This window comes from Schistocerca gregaria, unplaced genomic scaffold (genome assembly GCF_023897955.1).
Source record: "Schistocerca gregaria isolate iqSchGreg1 unplaced genomic scaffold, iqSchGreg1.2 ptg000333l, whole genome shotgun sequence".
Classification (NCBI taxonomy): Eukaryota; Metazoa; Arthropoda; class Insecta; order Orthoptera; family Acrididae; genus Schistocerca; species Schistocerca gregaria.
In genome coordinates, this window is record NW_026061799.1 from 8,472,283 (window position 1) to 8,495,724 (window position 23,442).

At 27.3% G+C, this 23,442-nt stretch overlaps 2 long non-coding RNA genes across 2 annotated transcripts in view; one reads left to right on the forward strand and one right to left on the reverse strand.

The window, feature by feature from the left end:
- LOC126306434 (uncharacterized) overlaps positions 1-23,442 on the reverse strand; it is a 163,283-nt gene that overhangs the window by 58,483 nt on the left and 81,358 nt on the right. The window lies entirely within an intron of this gene.
- On the forward strand, positions 7,048-23,051 carry LOC126306442 (uncharacterized). The gene is made up of 2 exons (XR_007553543.1): positions 7,048-7,513; positions 22,840-23,051. It is a non-coding gene; the product is annotated as an uncharacterized LOC126306442 (long non-coding RNA).

Consider the following 23,442-nt stretch of genomic DNA (forward strand, 5'->3'; position numbering starts at 1 on the left):
AAAATCATTACCATGAGAACGAATTATTGAAACTAAAATAGAAAGACCTAAAGCACCCTCACAAACAGAAAAAACTAAAAAAATAACAGGAAAAAAATAATCATAATCAAACTCAATAAGAAAAACAATAACTAACATAAATAAAGAAAGAACAATATATTCTAATCTCAAAAGAACCATTAATAAATGTTTACGTTTAGAAGAAAAAACATAAACACCAGCAAAATAAATCAATAAAGAAGTAAAAATAGAGAATATAAACATTAGTTTTAATAGTTTCAAAAAAACGCCGGTCTTTTAAACCGGAAATAAGTCCAGCCCCCACTTTTAAAACTTCAGAGGTGGAAAAGCTTCCATCATCGGTCCCCAAAACCGGTATTTTAAATAAACTAACCCCTGAAATGATCAAAATAATAATTATATCATTATCAAATGTAATAAATATTAATTTTATTAAATTAAGACACCCAATATCAATAATGCTTTTTATTATCCTTCAAACCTTCCTAGTTGGATTAATAACAGGAACAATAATAGAAAGATATTGATTATCATATATTTTATTTTTAACATTTCTTGGTGGTATACTAGTATTATTTATTTACATTACAAGAATTGCATCAAACGAAATATTTCAGCCTAAATCAATCACTATAATTATTACATTAATAATTTGAGTATTTATCATATTAATATTAATTATTCTAGATATATCTATATTTATAGACTTTTTCAAAAACACCGAAACTATAAATATTGATAATTCAATCAATTATCAAGAAATAACAATATCTTTAGAAAAATTATATAATAGACCAACATTCATTATTACAATAATAATAATAATTTATTTATTTTTAGCACTACTAGCAGTTGTTAAAATCACCAATATTAATCAGGGACCTATTCGTAAAATAAGATAATTACTAATGAATAAACCCTTACGATTAAGACATCCTTTAATTAAAATTATTAATAACTCTTTAATTGACTTACCTGCCCCAACAAATATTTCATTTTGATGAAATTTTGGATCCCTATTAGGGTTATGTTTGGTAATTCAAATCGTAACTGGACTATTTTTAGCTATACATTATACATCAAATATTGAAAAGGCATTCAGTAGTGTAGTACACATCTGCCGAGACGTAAATAATGGTTGAATTATCCGAACCTTACACGCAAATGGAGCATCTATATTTTTTATTTGTATTTACTTACATGTAGGACAGGGAATTTACTATGGATCTTATATATATATACATACCTGAATAATTGGTACAGTGATTTTATTTTTAGTTATAGCAACTGCATTTATAGGATATGTCTTACCCTGAGGCCAAATATCTTTTTGAGGTGCAACAGTAATTACTAATTTATTATCAGCAATCCCATACTTAGGAACAGATTTAGTCCAATGAGTATGAGGAGGATTCGCTGTTGATAATGCAACATTAAATCGATTCTTCACATTCCATTTTGTATTACCATTTATTATTGCTGCTATAGCAGCAATTCATTTATTTTTTCTTCACCAAACAGGATCTAATAATCCTCTTGGACTAAATGGAGATATTGAAAAAATTCCATTCCATCCATACTTTACCTTTAAGGATTCTATTACATTTGTAATAATAACATCATTATTAATTATACTATGTTTAATTAATCCTTACCTATTAGGAGATCCAGATAACTTTGTACCTGCCAACCCATTAGTAACACCAGTTCACATTCAACCAGAATGATATTTCCTATTTGCATATGCAATTCTACGATCTATCCCTAATAAGTTAGGAGGTGTTATTGCATTATTTTTATCAATTAGAATCTTAATAATTTTACCATTTTATAATAAAACACCATTCCGAGGCATTCAATTTTAACCTATTAATCAAATTTTATTCTGAATTATAGTAGTTGTTGTATGCTTACTAACGTGAATTGGTAAACGACCTGTTGAAGAACCTTATATTATAACAGGTGAAATCTTAACAATTATTTACTTCACATATTTCTTAATTAATGTCCATGTCGCAAACGCATGAGATAAATTAATTAAGGAATAAAGTTAATTAGCTTAGGAAAAGCATATGTTTTGAAAACATAAAATTAGAAGTTTAACTCTTCTATTAACTTTTCTCAAAAAATTTCACTAAACAAATGAGATAAATAAAATCTTTAAACCAACAAAGAAAATAAAAAAATTCAAAGATAAAGGTAAAAAACTTTTTCAAGCTAAGTACATTAATTTATCATAACGGAACCGTGGTAATGTTCCACGAACCCAAATAAAACAAAAAGATATAATAGCAAGCTTAATAAAAGATATAAAAGAATAAAAATCACCGCCCAAAAAAATTAAAGCCAATAACATTCTTATGAAGACAATTCTAGTATATTCAGCTAAAAAAATTAAAGTAAAACCACCCGCACCATACTCAATATTAAATCCTGAAACTAACTCAGATTCCCCTTCAGCAAAATCAAAAGGAGTACGATTAGTTTCAGCTAAGCAAGAAGCAAAACAAGCTAAAGCTAAAGGAAAAGAAATAATAATAAATCAACAATAAAGCTGATAGTTTATAAAATCAAACATATTAAAACTACCAATTAAAATAATTAAAGACAATAAAATTAAAGCTAAACTAACTTCATAAGAAATTGTTTGAGCAACAGAACGAAGAGAACCTAATAATGAATAATTTGAATTAGAAGATCAACCAGCAATTATAACAGTATAAACACCTAATCTAGTACAACATAAAAAAAATAAAAATCCATAAGAAAAAGAACACATATAAGTTAAATAAGGAAAAATTACTCAAACGGCTAAAGAAATCATTAAATTAAAAACAGGGGAAAAATAATAAAGTAGGTAATTAGATATAATAGGAATTGGCTGCTCCTTGCAAATTAACTTAATAGCATCTCTAAATGGCTGAGGAATTCCAACAAAACCTACCTTATTTGGACCCTTTCGAATCTGAATATAACCTAAAACCTTACGCTCTAATAAAGTTCAAAAGGCAACACTAATTAAAACACAAATAACCAATAAAAGAAAATTCAAAATAAATATAAATAAATCGTAAAGTATCAATACTATTTGTAGAAAAAATCTACATAAATGAATTCTAAATTCAACACATTAATCTGTCAAAATAGTAAATAAATTAATATTAATCAATATAACAAAAAATATTTTAACCATATGGTCCTTTCGTACTAATATGGATTAACAATCTTAGGATAGAAACCGACCTGGCTCACGCCGGTCTGAACTCAGATCATGTAAGAATTTAAAGGTCGAACAGACCTAATCATTGGGCTCCTGCACCCAAAATTTTTCTTAATCCAACATCGAGGTCGCAATCTGCTATGTCGATATGAGCTCTCAAAAACAATTACGCTGTTATCCCTAAGGTAACTTAATCTTATGATCATAAATTATGGATCAAAATAACAAACATAAATAAATGATATAATAATGAAGAGTTTATCTATTCTTCATGTCACCCCAACAAAACATCATCATTAAATATAGAAAGACAAACAAAAAACTATATAAAAGTAAAATGTCAAGCTCTATAGGGTCTTCTCGTCCTAAAGAAGAATTTAAGCCTTTTGACTCAAAAGTTAAATTCAAAAATTTATTAAGAGACAGTTGATTTCTCGTCAAGCCATTCATTCCAGCCACTAATTAAGAGACTAATGATTATGCTACCTTTGCACGGTCAAAATACCGCGGCTCTTTAAAAATACGCTCAGTGAGCAGGCCAGACCTCAAAATATAAACAAGAGGACATGTTTTTGATAAACAGGCGGAAATCAATTTTGCCTAGTTCCTTATAATAAGTTCACAAGGTAAAAATTTCATACAAATAAATATACTAATTCTATCATTATTACAAAAATTTTAAAATTAAATTAATAATCTTAATAAAAAACCTAAAATATTTATAAAATCAAAATAAAAAATAATGAACTAAAACGTAATCTTAAAGATAGCTGGTTTAAAGCTTACTATTATATTTCTATAAAATAAATTATAGGTTATTAACTTCAAAGCTTATCCCTTAAAGAATAAATAAGTTAATATTTTTACTTAAAAAATTAAATAAAAACAAATAACTTTAAAAAATTAAATTTTTTCTTAAGAAACTAGATATCTTGGGAAACGATTAACATCTCATTTCTATAAATAATTTAATAATAATTATGATACATTAACTATAAATTATTTATAAATCAACCCAAATCGAGACAAGTAAAATAAATACTAAAATTTTGATAAACCCTGATACAAAAGGTACAATAAATAAAATCTACTTAAAAAAATTTTAAATAATATTTCATGAAACACTTACATTACCAATAAACTATAATTTAAAAAATCAATTCTATAAAATATACTAAGACAAAAATACAATAAAATTATTTATATTAAATAATTAAATAAACAAAAAATAAATATAATAAAATAAATAATCAAGATATCCTGATTTGCACAGAAAAATTTTCAGTGTAAATGAAACACTTTACTAATAAGTTATATCTTGAAACTCTTCCTAGATACACTTTCCAGTACATCTACTATGTTACGACTTATCTCATCTAAATTGAAGCTATCTTAAAATAAAATAGAATAATCAATAATGAGAGCGACGGGCGATGTGTACACATCTCAGAGCCAATATCAGTTAAATTAAATAAATTTAATTACTATCAAATCCACCTTCATTAACAGTATTTCACTATCAAATCCGTTATAAACAAAAATCTATTGTAACCCACCTCCTCTTAACTATAAGCTGCACCTTGACCTGAAATATTTTATAATTATAAATCTTGAGAATTATAACTCTAAAAAGATTCTCTGATAACGGAGATATACAAACAAATAAATTAAGTAGAGTAAATCGTGTATTATCAATCATGGGGTAGGTTCCTCTGAATGGAATGAGATACCGCCAAATTCTTTGGGTTTAAAGACCTTAACTAATAGTACCCTGGTAAATATAATTAACATTTAAAATAATAGGGTATCTAATCCTAGTTTATTATTTAAATTTCACAGATTCATAAAAAGGGCCACAAATAAATTTTAACATTTCACCTTACAAATTTATATTTCAACCCTAATAATATAAACAACTGTTTTAACCAATAATATTCACTTGTATCAATCGTATAACCGTGGCTGCTGGCACGAATTATGCCGATACTAAATCAATTGCTAAATCCAAAATCACTTGATAATTAAATCAAATTACTGCAAAAAGAACATTTAGCCTAACAAAACTTACATATAATACAAAGAAAAAGTGAATAAACAAGCAAGAATAAAACTTTTAAAAATAAAAAATAAGAAAATTTTAAATCTATTAATTCAGGAAAAAATAAAAGATTCAAATATTTAAAGAAAAAAAAAGAAAAAAACCACAAACATTAACAAAAAAAAAGAAACGACCCTATGTATGACCACAACAACTTCTCTATTATATATAATTAAAGATTAATATGGAACATGTATAGCAATAAATGTATTAAATTCTTTCTTATTTAATCTTTCTTTTCACTAATAAATAATCGTAATCCAATTGATACAAATTATAATTATATACCTATTATATACCTATTATAATTGGTGGATTTGGTAATTGACTTGTTCCACTAATAATTGGTGCACCAGATATAGCATTTCCACGAATAAATAATATAAGTTTTTGATTACTACCACCTTCACTAACCCTTCTTCTTACATCTTCTATAGTAGATAATGGTGCTGGTACAGGATGAACAGTTTACCCTCCTGTAGCAGGAGCTATTGCACACGGGGGTGCATCTGTAGATCTAGCTATTTTTTCACTGCACTTAGCAGGTGTATCATCTATTCTTGGTGCAGTGAATTTCATTACAACAGCAATTAATATACGATCAGAAAGTATAACTTTAGATCAAACACCTTTATTTGTATGATCTGTAGCTATTACAGCATTACTTCTCCTTCTTTCACTTCCAGTTTTAGCAGGAGCTATTACTATATTATTAACAGATCGAAATTTAAATACATCATTCTTTGACCCTGCAGGAGGGGGTGACCCAATTCTATATCAACATCTATTTTGATTCTTTGGACACCCAGAAGTTTATATTTTAATTCTACCGGGGTTCGGAATTATTTCACATATTGTATGTCAAGAAAGAAGAAAAATTGAATCATTTGGAACATTAGGTATAATTTATGCTATACTATCAATTGGACTAATAGGATTTATTGTATGAGCACATCATATATTTACAGTAGGAATGGATGTTGACACACTAGCATATTTTACATCAGCAACAATAATTATTGCTGTACCTACAGGAATTAAGGTATATAGATGATTAGCTACATTATATGGAACTAAATTCAAGTTCAATCCACCATTATTATGAGCTCTAGGATTTATTTTCCTATTTACAATTGGTGGATTAACAGGATTAGTATTAGCAAATTCATCACTTGATATTGTATTACATGATACATATTATGTAGTAGCCCACTTTCATTATGTATTATCTATAGGAGCAGTATTTGCAATTATAGGAGGTGTCATTCAATGATATCCACTATTTACAGGATTAACTATAAATAATACATGATTAAATATCCAATTTACAATTATATTCATTGGAGTAAATTTAACATTCTTTCCTCAACACTTCCTAGGATTAGCAGGAATACCTCAACGATACTCTGACTACCCAGACGCATATACATCATGAAACGTAGTATCAAGAATTGGGTCTACAATTTCTATTGTAGGAATCATTATATTCATTGTAATTATATGAGAAAGAATGATTACAAACCGAGCAATTATATTTAGAGCTAACATAAGAAGATCAACAGAATGACTACAAAATAACCCTCCTGCAGAACATAGTTACTCAGAATTACCATTAATCTCTAGATTCTAATATGGCAGATTAGTGCAGTAGATTTAAGCTCTACAAATAAAGGTTTGACCTTTTATTAGAAAATATTTATTAATGGCAACATGATCAAATTTATCTCTTCAAGATGGAGCTTCACCATTAATGGAGCAACTATCATTCTTTCATGATCATACTATGGTCGTATTATTATTAATTACAGTAATTGTAGGTTATGCCCTAAGTTATATATTATTTATTGCCTATACTAACCGTAATATACTTCATGGACATTTAATTGAAACAATCTGAACAGCTTTACCAGCAATTACATTAATTTTTATTGCCCTTCCATCATTACGACTATTATATTTACATGATGATTCAGTAGATGCAATAATTACAATTAAAACCATTGGACGACAATGATATTGAAGATATGAATATTCAGACTTCATAGACGTAGAATTTGACACTTATATAACACCAGAACAAGACCTAGAAAATGATGGATTCCGACTACTAGATGTAGATAACCGAACAATCCTACCAATAAATACAGAAGTACGAGTATTAACAAGGGCATCAGGTGTTCTACACTCATGAGCAGTTCCTGCATTAGGGGTTAAAATTGATGCAACGCCAGGTCGGTTAAATCAAGGAACATTCACAATAAATCGACCTGGATTATTCTTTGGACAATGCTCAGAAATCTGTGGAGCAAACCACAGATTTATACCAATTGTAATTGAAAGAACTTCAGTAAATTTATTTATTAAGTGATTATCTAACATAATTTAAGGAGTTAGTTAAAATAAATAACATTAGAGTGTCAATCTAAAGTAACTAAAAAAAATTAGTACACCTTGAAATTCATCAGATGACTGAAAGTAAGTAATGGTCTCTTAAACCAAATAATAGTAAATTAACGACTACTTCTGATGGGGAAATTATATCCAAATCCCTCAAATATCCCCTCTTATATGATTCTCACTATTCATTATATTTTCAGCTACATTAATCTTGTTTAATCAAATAAACTTCTTCTCATTTAAACCTAACCTTATTAAAAGAGCAGAAAAAGGAACAATTGAAATAAAAAACTTCAATTGAAAATGATAACAAATCTATTCTCAACATTTGACCCATCAACTAACATCTTTAATTTATCATTAAATTGAACTAGAACATTTCTAGGACTATTATTAATCCCATCACTATTTTGACTTACACCATCACGAATTAACATTATCTGAAATAAACTAAATTTAACCTTACATAATGAATTTAAAGCACTTCTTGGACCAAAATCATTTAATGGAACAACATTCATTTTCATCTCAATTTTTATTATAATATTATTTAACAATTTCATAGGATTATTCCCTTATATTTTTACTAGAACAAGACATTTAGCATTAACATTTGCAATTGCCCTACCTATATGGCTAAGATTTATATTATTTGGATGAATTAACCATACTAATCATATATTTACACACCTTGTATCACAAGGTACACCGCCTGCATTAATATCATTTATAGTACTAATTGAAACAATTAGTAATGTTATTCGTCAGGTACATTAGCAGTACGGTTGGCAGCAAATATAATTGCAGGACACTTATTATTAACCTTATTAGGAAACACAGGACCATCTATAGCAATAAACTTAATCTCATTACTAATTATTGGACAAATACTTCTATTAATTCTAGAATCAGCAGTAGCAATAATTCAAGCCTATGTTTTCTCAATTCCAAGAACTCTATATTCTAGAGAAGTATATTAAACCTATGTTAACAACTCACTCAAACCACCCATTCCACTTAGTAGACTATAGACCTTGACCATTAACAGGAGCAATTGGAGCAATAGTCCTAGTATCAGGACTAGCAAAATGATTCCACCTATTTAATATTAACTTATTCATAATTGGATTTGGAATTACCCTACTAACTATAATTCAATGATGACGAGATGTAGTACGAGAAGGAACATATCAAGGATTACATACAGGATTTGTATCAATTGGATTACGATGAGGAATAATTTTATTTATTGCATCAGAGGTATTATTTTTCGTTTCTTTTTTTTGAGCATTCTTTAGAAGAAGATTAGCACCAACAATTGAACTAGGAATACTATGACCTCCAATAGGAATTCAACCCTTTAACCCTATACAAATTCCATTACTTAATACAGCTATTCTTTTAGCATCAGGAGTAACAGTAACATGAGCACATCATAGTTTAATGGAATCTAATCATACTCAAGCACTACAAGGATTATTCTTCACAGTGTTATTAGGACTATACTTTACAATACTTCAAGCATATGAATATTGAGAAGCACCTTTTACCATTGCAGATGCAGTTTATGGATCAACATTCTTTGTTGCAACAGGATTCCATGGTTTACACGTAATTATTGGAACAATCTTTTTATCAACATGTCTACTTCGACACTCAATAAATCAATTTTCACCAAGACATCACTTTGGATTTGAAGCAGCAGCATGATACTGACACTTCGTAGATGTAGTATGATTATTGTTATATATCTCTATTTATTGATGAGGTAGATAATTGTTTTTCTAGTATAAATAGTACATTTGACTTCCAATCAGAAAGCTTGATATAAATCAAGAAAAACAATTCTAATTCTATCAACAAGAGTTTTCATTAGATTTATTATTCCAATAATTGTTATAATCCTGGCAACAACACTATCAAAAAAATTAATTAATGATCGAGAAAAAAGATCACCATTTGAATGTGGGTTTGATCCAAAAAGATTAGCACGAATACCATTCTCAATACGATTCTTCCTAATCGCAGTAATCTTTTTAATTTTTGATGTAGAAATTGCACTAATTCTACCAATTGTAATTATTTTTAAAACTTCAGACATTATAATCTGAACAGTATCAACAATATTTTTTATTCTAGTTCTATTAGGAGGACTATACCATGAATGAAACCAAGGAGCATTACAATGAGCAGAATAAAGGGTTGTAGTTAAATATAACATTTGGGTTGCATTCAAAAAGTATTGATATTATCAATCAACCTTAAATAGAATAAGAAGCGAAATATTGCAGTCAGTTTCGACCTGGAAGATTGGTATGTACTACCCTTATTCTTATTAATTGAAGCCAAAAAGAGGCGTATTACTGTTAATAATATAATTGAACTATAATAGTTCCAATTAAGGAAATGTAAAGCCAATATGAAAGCTGCTAACTTTTTATATTAGCGGTTAAACTCCGTTAATATTTCTAAAATTTATATAGTTTAAATAAAACATTACATTTTCACTGTAAAAATAATATATCTATATTTATAAATACTTAAAAGTAAAAATACTTCCTTAACATCTTCAGTGTCACGCTCTAATTATAAGCTATTTAAGTAAACGAAAAACAATATTACCAAAATAAATATTCAAAAAATAAAAGTTAAAAGATAAATCTTGAAATTAGAATCATATCAACCTTGAATATAACCAATTAAATAAATAAATAATCTATATAAACCTTGACCACCAAGTAATTCACCTCAACCATAATCAAATGACTTAGATGAATAATAACCTATATTTAAAGGAATATATCTAATAAACTTAGTTGAAAGAAAAGGTATAAATCATATAGAACCAGCAAATCTAACAAAAGAAAGTATACTTAAAGAAAATAAATTATGAGAAAAATCAAAATTAGAAATAAGATAACCTAAATAAGCACCTAAAATAACAACTGTAATAGTTAAAAACTTTAAATAATAAGGTAAAGCAATCACATGAGGAATAGGAAAAATTAATCAAGATAAAAGACTACCACCAAAAACAGCAACAAACAATAGACCAATTATTCCAAATGAAATATAATAACCCTTATCATCAAAAGAAAATCTAGAATAAAAATTATTATCACCAGATATTGAATAATAAAACAAACGAAAAGAATAAGAAGCAGTTAAACCAGTAGAAAAAAAATAAAGAAAAAAAATTAAACAATTAATTCATCTTAAACAAACCATCTCAAGAATTAAATCCTTTGAATAAAATCCCGCTAAAAAAGGTATTCCACACAAAGATAAACTAGAAACATTAAAACAAACTGAAGTTAAAGGTATGAAATTAACAATTGATCCTATAAAACGAATATCCTGAGAATCCTTCAAATTATGAATTATTGAACCTGCACATATAAATAATAATGCCTTAAATAAAGCATGAGCCAATAAATGAAAAAATGCAAGCTTTGGATAACCTATAGCCAAAATTCTTATTATTAAACCAAGTTGTCTTAAAGTAGAAAGAGCAATAATCTTCTTTAAATCAAACTCAAAATTAGCGCCCAATCCAGCCATAAATATAGTTATACAACCAATTAAAAGTAAAAATCAACCACAATTATAAGTATCCAATATTGGTCTAAAACGAATTAATAAATAAACACCAGCAGTAACAAGAGTAGAAGAATGAACTAAAGCAGAAACAGGAGTAGGAGCTGCTATAGCAGCAGGAAGTCATGAAGAGAAAGGAATCTGAGCTCTCTTAGTTATAGCTGCTAAAACAATTAATATAGTAATGAGCTTTATTTCAAAAGAATTAGAAATAAAATCATAATAATAAATATAATTTCAATCACCAAAATTTAATATTCATGCAATAGAAATTAAAATAGCAACATCACCAATACGATTAGAAAGTGCAGTTAATATACCAGCACTATAAGATTTTACATTTTGATAATAAATAACTAAACAATAAGAAACTAAACCTAAACCATCTCAACCTAATAAAATTCTAATTAAATTAGGACTAATAATTAAAAAACCTATAGAAAGAATAAATATTAAAACAATAATAATAAAACGATTTATATTCTTTTCACCAGATATATAATCCTCTCTATAATAAATAACCAAAGAAGAAATATATATAACAAAAGATATAAAAATAAGAGATATTCAATCCAAAATTAAAGTTATAACAACTATAGAACCATTTAAATTGAAAAGCTCTCACTCAACAAAAACTCTATAATCAATTATTAAATAATAAATACCTAAAATAAAAATTATAGTTCTCGAAATAAACAAAGAAAAAAAACTCAAAGAACAAATAGAAAATAAATTCACGGCCTAAGATGAAAAACTTCATATCATTGATTCCACAAAACAATATTTTTAATTAAAATACCTAAGCAAACTAAACAAAGAAATATTCACCCTTTAAACAGAGAATATTTAAAGGCAATCAATGTAAAAGTAAAAGATGATATTCACGAAAATAACCAAGAGAACAAGTATAAACTCCAGAATAATAATTCCCATGCTGAGAATAAGAATATATATACAAAGTATAAACAGCTCTAAAAAAAGATAAAAAAATCAAAGCAATGAATCTAAAAGAAGATCAAGATATAATTCTATTTAATAATCTAATTTCACCTACCAAATTTAAAGAAGGAGGAGCAGCCATATTTGATGATCTTAAAAGAAATCATCATAAAGCCATTCTTGGCATCAAATTAATTATACCCTTGTTAATTAATAATCTTCGTCTACCTAAACGTTCATAAATAATATTAGATAAACAAAATAAACCAGAAGAACATAAACCATGACCAACCATTAGAGAAAGAGAACCTACACAACCTCATCAATTCATAGTCATCAATCCACCAATAACCATTCTTATATGAGCAACAGAAGAATATGCAATTAAAGACTTTAAATCAACCTGACGAAAACAAATAAATCTTACAATAACACCCCCAGATAAACCTAAAGACAATCAAAAATAATTAAACTTTAAACCCAAATAAGAAATAACCTTTATAACACGAAAAATACCATAACCACCTAACTTTAATAAAACACCAGCAAGAATTATTCTACCTGAAATAGGGGCCTCTACATGAGCCTTAGGAAGTCATAAATGAACCAAAAACATAGGTATCTTAACTAAAAAAGCCAAAATTATAAATACATAAAACATAAAATAATAAGAACCAAAATCAACCAATAAAGGAAAATATAAAGTATTAGAAAAATCAGAAACCTTAAATAAAACTAATAATAAAGGTAATCTAGCAACCAAAGTATAAAAAATTAAATAAACACCAGCCTGCAAACGCTCAGGTTGATAACCCCAACCCAAAATTAAAAGTAAAGTAGGAACTAATCTAGCCTCAAAAAAATATAAAAAGAAAGAAGACTTAATCTAGCAAATGAACAATAAAGCATAATTATTAAAATCAAAACCATAAAAACAAAAAAATTAGAATGATATGAACTTAAATAAACTGAACCTCTAGCAGTGATTATTAAAGAACAAATCCAAAAACTAAGTAAAATTAAACTAAAAGAAAAATAATCAATACCAAAATAATATCTAATTATATTCAAATCAGCATATGAATAAACACAAATTATAAAAACAAAACCCGACAGAAACATTAAAGAATGAACCAACTATCAACAATTATTTAATAAACAAAGAGGGATCAAAAAAATAGTTATAAATAAATACTTTAACATAAAGATAAACCAAAAGAATTAAAAAAATCATTACCATGAGAACGAATTATTGAAACTAAAATAGAAAGACCTAAAGCACCCTCACAAACAGAAAAAACTAAAAAAATAACAGGAAAAAAATAATCATAATCAAACTCAATAAGAAAAACAATAACTAACATAAATAAAGAAAGAACAATATATTCTAATCTCAAAAGAACCATTAATAAATGTTTACGTTTAGAAGAAAAAACATAAACACCAGCAAAATAAATCAATAAAGAAGTAAAAATAGAGAATATAAACATTAGTTTTAATAGTTTCAAAAAAACGCCGGTCTTTTAAACCGGAAATAAGTCCAGCCCCCACTTTTAAAACTTCAGAGGTGGAAAAGCTTCCATCATCGGTCTCCAAAACCGGTATTTTAAATAAACTAACCCCTGAAATGATCAAAATAATAATTATATCATTATCAAATGTAATAAATATTAATTTTATTAAATTAAGACACCCAATATCAATAATGCTTTTTATTATCCTTCAAACCTTCCTAGTTGGATTAATAACAGGAACAATAATAGAAAGATATTGATTATCATATATTTTATTTTTAACATTTCTTGGTGGTATACTAGTATTATTTATTTACATTACAAGAATTGCATCAAACGAAATATTTCAGCCTAAATCAATCACTATAATTATTACATTAATAATTTGAGTATTTATCATATTAATATTAATTATTCTAGATATATCTATATTTATAGACTTTTTCAAAAACACCGAAACTATAAATATTGATAATTCAATCAATTATCAAGAAATAACAATATCTTTAGAAAAATTATATAATAGACCAACATTCATTATTACAATAATAATAATAATTTATTTATTTTTAGCACTACTAGCAGTTGTTAAAATCACCAATATTAATCAGGGACCTATTCGTAAAATAAGATAATTACTAATGAATAAACCCTTACGATTAAGACATCCTTTAATTAAAATTATTAATAACTCTTTAATTGACTTACCTGCCCCAACAAATATTTCATTTTGATGAAATTTTGGATCCCTATTAGGGTTATGTTTGGTAATTCAAATCGTAACTGGACTATTTTTAGCTATACATTATACATCAAATATTGAAATAGCATTCAGTAGTGTAGTACACATCTGCCGAGACGTAAATAATGGTTGAATTATCCGAACCTTACACGCAAATGGAGCATCTATATTTGTTATTTGTATTTACTTACATGTAGGACGGGGAATTTACTATGGATCTTATATATATATATATATACATACCTGAATAATTGGTACAGTGATTTTATTTTTAGTTATAGCAACTGCATTTATAGGATATGTCTTACCCTGAGGCCAAATATCTTTTTGAGGTACAACAGTTATTACTAATTTATTATCAGCAATCCCATACTTAGGAACAGATTTAGTCCAATGAGTATGAGGAGGATTCGCTGTTGATAATGCAACATTAAATCGATTCTTCACATTCCATTTTGTATTACCATTTATTATTGCTGCTATAGCAGCAATTCATTTATTTTTTCTTCACCAAACAGGATCTAATAATCCTCTTGGACTAAATGGAGATATTGAAAAAATTCCATTCCATCCATACTTTACCTTTAAGGATTCTATTACATTTGTAATAATAACATCATTATTAATTATACTATGTTTAATTAATCCTTACCTATTAGGAGATCCAGATAACTTTGTACCTGCCAACCCATTAGTAACACCAGTTCACATTCAACCAGAATGATATTTCCTATTTGCATATGCAATTCTACGATCTATCCCTAATAAGTTAGGAGGTGTTATTGCATTATTTTCATCAATTAGAATCTTAATAATTTTACCATTTTATAATAAAACACCATTCCGAGGCATTCAATTTTACCCTATTAATCAAATTTTATTCTGAATTATAGTAGTTGTTGTATGCTTACTAACGTGAATTGGTAAACGACCTGTTGAAGAACCTTATATTATAACAGGTCAAATCTTAACAATTATTTACTTCACATATTTCTTAATTAATGTCCATGTCGCAAACGCATGAGATAAATTAATTAAGGAATAAAGTTAATTAGCTTAGGAAAAGCATATGTTTTGAAAACATAAAATTAGAAGTTTAACTCTTCTATTAACTTTTCTCAAAAAATTTCACTAAACAAATGAGATAAATAAAATCTTTAAACCAACAAAGAAAATAAAAAAATTCAAAGATAAAGGGAAAAAACTTTTTCAAGCTAAGTACATTAATTTATCATAACGGAACCGTGGTAATGTTCCACGAACCCAAATAAAACCAAAAGATATAATAGCAAGCTTAATAAAAAATATAAAAGAATAAAAACCATGCCCAAAAAAATTAAAGCCAATAACATTCTTATGAAGACAATTCTAGTATATTCAGCTAAAAAAATTAAAGTAAAACCACCCGCACCATACTCAATATTAAATCCTGAAACTAACTCAGATTCCCCTTCAGCAAAATCAAAAGGAGTACGATTAGTTTCAGCTAAGCAAGAAGCAAAACAAGCTAAAGCTAATGGAAAAGAAATAATAATAAATCAACAATAAAGCTGATAGTTTATAAAATCAAACATATTAAAACTACCAATTAAAATAATTAAAGACAATAAAATTAAAGCTAAACTAACTTCATAAGAAATTGTTTGAGCAACAGAACGAAGAGAACCTAATAATGAATAATTTGAATTAGAAGATCAACCAGCAATTATAACAGTATAAACACCTAATCTAGTACAACATAAAAAAAATAAAAATCCATAAGAAAAAGAACACATATAAGTTAAATAAGGAAAAATTACTCAAACGGCTAAAGAAATCATTAAATTAAAAACAGGGGAAAAATAATAAAGTGGGTAATTAGATATAATAGGAATTGGCTGCTCCTTACAAATTAACTTAATAGCATCTCTAAATGGCTGAGGAATTCCAACAAAACCTACCTTATTTGGACCCTTTCGAATCTGAATATAACCTAAAACCTTACGCTCTAATAAAGTTAAAAAGGCGACACTAATTAAAACACAAATAACCAATAAAAGAAAATTCAAAATAAATATAAATAAATCATAAAGTATCAATACTATTTGCAGAAAAAATCTACATAAATGAATTCTAAATTCAACACATTAATCTGTCAAAATAGTAAATAAATTAATATTAATCAATATAACAAAAAATATTTTAACCATATGGTCCTTTCGTACTAATATGGATTAACAATCTTAGGATAGAAACCGACCTGGCTCACGCCGGTCTGAACTCAGATCATGTAAGAATTTAAAGGTCGAACAGACCTAATCATTGGGCTCCTGCACCCAAAATTTTTCTTAATCCAACATCGAGGTCGCAATCTGCTTTGTCGATATGAGCTCTCAAAAACAATTACGCTGTTATCCCTAAGGTAACTTAATCTTATGATCATAAATTATGGATCAAAATAACAAACATAAATAAATGATATAATAATGAAGAGTTTATCTATTCTTCATGTCACCCCAACAAAACATCATCATTAAATATAGAAAGACAAACAAAAAACTATATAAAAGTAAAATGTCAAGCTCTATAGGGTCTTCTCGTCCTAAAGAAGAATTTAAGCCTTTTGACTCAAAAGTTAAATTCAAAAATTTATTAAGAGACAGTTGATTTCTCGTCAAGCCATTCATTCCAGCCACTAATTAAGAGACTAATGATTATGCTACCTTTGCACGGTCAAAATACCGCGGCTCTTTAAAAATACGCTCAGTGAGCAGGCCAGACCTCAAAATATAAACAAGAGGACATGTTTTTGATAAACAGGCAGAAATCAATTTTGCCTAGTTCCTTATAATAAGTTGACAAGGTAAAAATTTTATACAAATAAATATACTAATTCTATCATTATTACAAAAATTTTAAAATTAAATTAATAATCTTAATAAAAAACCTAAAATATTTATAAAATCAAAATAAAAAATAATGAACTAAAACGTAATCTTAAAGATAGCTGGTTTAAAGCTTACTATTATATTTCTATAAAATAAATTATAGGTTATTAACTTCAAAGCTTATCCCTTAAAGAATAAATAAGTTAATATTTTTACTTAAAAAATTAAATAAAAACAAATAACTTTAAAAAATTAAATTTTTTCTTAAGAAACTAGATATCTTGGGAAACGATTAACATCTCATTTCTATAAATAATTTAATAATAATTATGATACATTAACTATAAATTATTTATAAATCAACCCAAATCGAGACAAGTAAAATAAATACTAAAATTTTGATAAACCCTGATACAAAAGGTACAATAAATAAAATCTACTTAAAAAAATTTAAAATAATATTTCATAAAACACTTGCATTACCAATAAACTATAATTTAAAAAATCAATTCTATAAAATATACTAAGACAAAAATACAATAAAATTATTTATATTAAATAATTAAATAAACCAAAAATAAATATAATAAAATAAATAATCAAGATATCCTGATTTGCACAGAAAAATTTTCAGTGTAAATGAAACACTTTACTAATAAGTTATATCTTGAAACTCTTCCTAGATACACTTTCCAGTACATCTACTATGTTACGACTTATCTCATCTAAATTGAAGCTACTTTAAAATAAAATAGAATAATCAATAATGAGAGCGACGGGCGATGTGTACACATCTCAGAGCAAATATCAGTTAAATAAAATAAATTAAATTACTATCAAATCCACCTTCATTAACAGTATTTCACTATCAAATCCGTTATAAACAAAAATCTATTGTAACCTACCTCCTCTTAACTATAAGCTGCACCTTGACCTGAAATATTTTATAATTATAAATCGTGAGAAGTATAACTCTAAAAAGATTCTCTGATAACGGAGATATACAAACAAATAAATGAAGTAGAGTAAATCGTGTATTATCAATCATGGGGTAGGTTCCTCTGAATGGAATGAGATACCGCCAGATTCTTTGGGTTTAAAGACCTTAACTAATAGTACCCTGGTAAATATAATTAACATTTAAAATAATAGGGTATCTAATCCTAGTTTATTATTTAAATTTCACAGATTCATAAAAAGGGCCACAAATAAATTTTAACATTTCACCTTACAAATTTATATTTCAACCCTAAGAATATAAACAACTGTTTTAACCAATAATATTCACTTGTATCAATCGTATAACCGCGGCTGCTGGCACGAATTATGCCGATACTAAATCAATTGCTAAATCCAAAATCACTTGATAATTAATTATAATATTTTATATTTAAATAAATAATTTTATTTATTTTATCCAATTATAATAATATTAAATACTAAATTACATATTATTATATATATTATATTATAATAACCTATTTTAAGCTAAAAACATAATAGCTATAATCCTAGGTAAATAATTGCATTAAAATAATCAATTGATAATGGTAAGATGAACTTATAATACTTTAATTTCAATTAAATGTAATATATTAATATAAATTATTTATTATATATATATAAAAAAAATGAGCAGGATAAATTAATCCTAATTAAACAAAATAATACATAAAAGAATTTCAAAAAAAACTTTCGATTTATATATTAAATAAATGAAGTGCCTGATTAAAGGGTTACCTTGATAGGGTAAATAAAGTAAATAAAATTATCTTCATTAAAATTACATAAGATAGAATTAAACTACCTCCTTTAGTATCAAAAACTAACGTGCATCATACACCTTAATGTAAAAAGGTAAGCTAAACAAGCTAATGGGTTCATACCCCATTTATAGAGGTATCAATCCTCTCCTTTTTAATGACCAACAACTCTACAAAACTTCTCTTCCTATCAACATTAATGATAGGAACGATCCTGTCCATTTCATCAAATTCCTGATTTGGGGTTTGAATAGGACTTGAGATCAACTTACTTTCATTTATTCCGCTCCTAACAAGAAATAAAAATATAATAATAAATGAATCATCAATTAAATATTTTATTGTCCAAGCAATAGCATCGACAATATTATTATTTTCAATTTTGCTGATTCAAATAAAATATCCCATGGGATGGGAAACAGAATTTATCCCATCAATAATAATTAGATCTAGACTATTATTAAAGATTGGAGCTGCACCTTTCCATTTCTGATTTCCAGAAGTTATAGGAGCATCAAGATGAAATAATTGTTTAACATTAATAACATGACAAAAAATCGCCCCAATAATGGTCTTATCTTATTGTATTCAATTAAGAACTTTTATTTGAACAATTATTATCTTAAGAATTATTAGTGGGGCAATAGGAGGTTTAAATCAAACATCCTTACGACAACTTTTAGCATATTCATCAATCAGACATCTAGGTTGAATAATTAGATCATTAACAGTCAGAGAAAACATCTGAGAACTATACTTCATTATTTACTCACTATTAAGATTAATTATAGTTTTATTATTTAAGCAAATAAATTTATTTTTCATAAATCAAATTTATTCAGCCAGAAATATAAAAACCGAAATTAAATTCATAATATTCTTATCTTTATTATCTTTAGGTGGACTACCACCATTCCTTGGATTCTTACCAAAATGAATTGTAATACAATCATTAATAGAAAACAATATAACAACTATTATAACTATTATAGTTGTATTAACTACAATTACACTCTACTACTATATACGTATTAGATTCTCAGCTCTAATTATATCATACACAGAAAATTCGTGATCTATAAAGATAAAGTCCCAAAAATCAAGAATCATTCTTCCTATAACAGTAATAATTTCAACAATAGGATTGATTTCAACATCAACCTTAATTTCATTATACTAAGGACTTAAGTTAATCAAACTAATAACCTTCAAAGTTATAATTAAAAGAATAATCTTTTAGGCCTTAGTAAAATTTTACACCTCTAGAATTGCAGTCTAGAATCATAATTGAATATAAGACCTAAATATGATAAGAGAGAAAACATCTCATAAGTAGATTTACAGTTTACCACCTAAAATTCAGCCATCTTACCGCAAAAATGATTATTCTCAACAAACCATTAGGACATTGGTACTTCATATTTGGAGCATGAGCAGGAATAGTAGGAACATCAATAAGAATACTTATTCGTGCTGAACTTGGCCAACCCGGATCTCTAATTGGGGATGACCAGATTTATAATGTTATTATTACAGCTCACGCATTCGTAATAATTTTCTTTATAGTAATACCTATTATAATTGGTGGATTTGGTAATTGACTTGTTCCACTAATAATTGGTGCACCAGATATAGCATTTCCACGAATAAATAATATCAGTTTTTGATTACTACCACCTTCACTAACCCTTCTTCTTACATCTTCTATAGTAGATAATGGTGCTGGTACAGGATGAACAGTTTACCCTCCTCTAGCAGGAGCTATTGCACACGGGGGTGCATCTGTAGATCTAGCTATTTTTTCACTGCACTTAGCAGGTGTATCATCTATTCTTGGTGCAGTGAATTTCATTACAACAGCAATTAATATACGATCAGAAAGTATAACTTTAGATCAAACACCTTTATTTGTATGATCTGTAGCTATTACAGCATTACTTCTCCTTCTTTCACTTCCAGTTTTAGCAGGAGCTATTACTAAATTATTAACAGATCGAAATTTAAATACATCATTCTTTGACCCTCTAGCTATTTTTTCACTGCACTTAGCAGGTGTATCATCTATTCTTGGTGCAGTGAATTTAATTACAACAGCAATTAATATACGATCAGAAAGTATAACTTTAGATCAAACACCTTTATTTGTATGATCTGTAGCTATTACAGCATTACTTCTCCTTCTTTCACTTCCAGTTTTAGCAGGAGCTATTACTATATTATTAACAGATCGAAATTTAAATACATCATTCTTTGACCCTGTAGGAGGGGGTGACCCAATTCTATATCAACATCTATTTTGATTCTTTGGACACCCAGAAGTTTATATTTTAATTCTACCGGGGTTCGGAATTATTTCACATATTGTATGTCAAGAAAGAGGAAAAATTGAATCATTTGGAACATTAGGTATAATTTATGCTATACTATCAATTGGACTAATAGGATTTATTGTATGAGCACATCATATATTTACAGTAGGAATGGATGTTGACACACGAGCATATTTTACATCAGCAACAATAATTATTGCTGTACCTACAGGAATTAAGGTATTTAGATGATTAGCTACATTATATGGAACTAAATTCAAGTTCAATCCACCATTATTATGAGCTCTAGGATTTATTTTCCTATTTACAATTGGTGGATTAACAGGATTAGTATTAGCAAATTCATCACTTGATATTGTATTACATGATACATATTATGTAGTAGCCCACTTTCATTATGTATTATCTATAGGAGCAGTATTTGCAATTATAGGAGGTGTAATTCAATGATATCCACTATTTACAGGATTAACTATAAATAATACATGATTAAAAATCCAATTTACAATTATATTCATTGGAGTAAATTTAACATTCTTTCCTCAACACTTCCTAGGATTAGCAGGAATACCTCGACGATACCCTGACTACCCAGACGCATATACATCATGAAACGTAGTATCAAGAATTGGGTCTACAATTTCTATTGTAGGAATCATTATATTCATTGTAATTATATGAGAAAGAATGATTACAAACCGAGCAATTATATTTAGAGCTAACATAAGAAGATCAACAGAATGACTACAAAATAACCCTCCTGCAGAACATAGTTACTCAGAATTACCATTAATCTCTAGATTCTAATATGGCAGATTAGTGCAGTAGATTTAAGCTCTACAAATAAAGGTTTGACCTTTTATTAGAAAATATTTATTAATGGCAACATGATCAAATTTATCTCTTCAAGATGGAGCTTCACCATTAATGGAGCAATTATCATTCTTTCATGATCATACTATGGTCGTATTATTATTAATTACAGTAATTGTAGGTTATGCCCTAAGTTATATATTATTTATTGCCTATACTAACCGTAATATACTTCATGGACATTTAATTGCAACAATCTGAACAGCTTTACCAGCAATTACATTAATTTTTATTGCCCTTCCATCATTACGACTATTATATTTACTTGATGATTCAGTAGATGCAATAATTACAATTAAAACCATTGGGCGACAATGATATTGAAGATATGAATATTCAGACTTCATAGACGTAGAATTTGACACTTATATAACACCAGAACAAGACCTAGAAAATGATGGATTCCGACTACTAGATGTAGATAACCGAACAATCCTACCAATAAATACAGAAGTACGAGTATTAACAAGAGCATCAGATGTTCTACACTCATGAGCAGTTCCTGCATTAGGGGTTAAAATTGATGCAACGCCAGGTCGGTTAAATCAAGGAACATTCACAATAAATCGACCTGGATTATTCTTTGGACAATGCTCAGAAATCTGTGGAGCAAACCACAGATTTATACCAATTGTAATTGAAAGAACTTCAGTAAATTTATTTATTAAGTGATTATCTAGGATAATTTAAGGAGTTAGTTAAAATAAATAACATTAGAGTGTCAATCTAAAGTAACTAAAAAAAATTAGTACACCTTGAAATTCATCAGATGACTGAAAGTAAGTAATGGTCTCTTAAACCATATAATAGTAAATTAACGACTACTTCTGATGGGTAAATTATATCCAAATCCCTCAAATATCCCCTCTTATATGATTCTCACTATTCATTATATTTTCAGCTACATTAATCTTGTTTAATCAAATAAACTTCTTCTCATTTAAACCTAACCATATTAAAAGAGCAGAAAAAGGAACAATTGAAATAAAAAACTTAAATTGAAAATGATAACAAATCTATTCTCAACATTTGACCCATCAACTAACATCTTTAATTTATCATTAAATTGAACTAGAACATT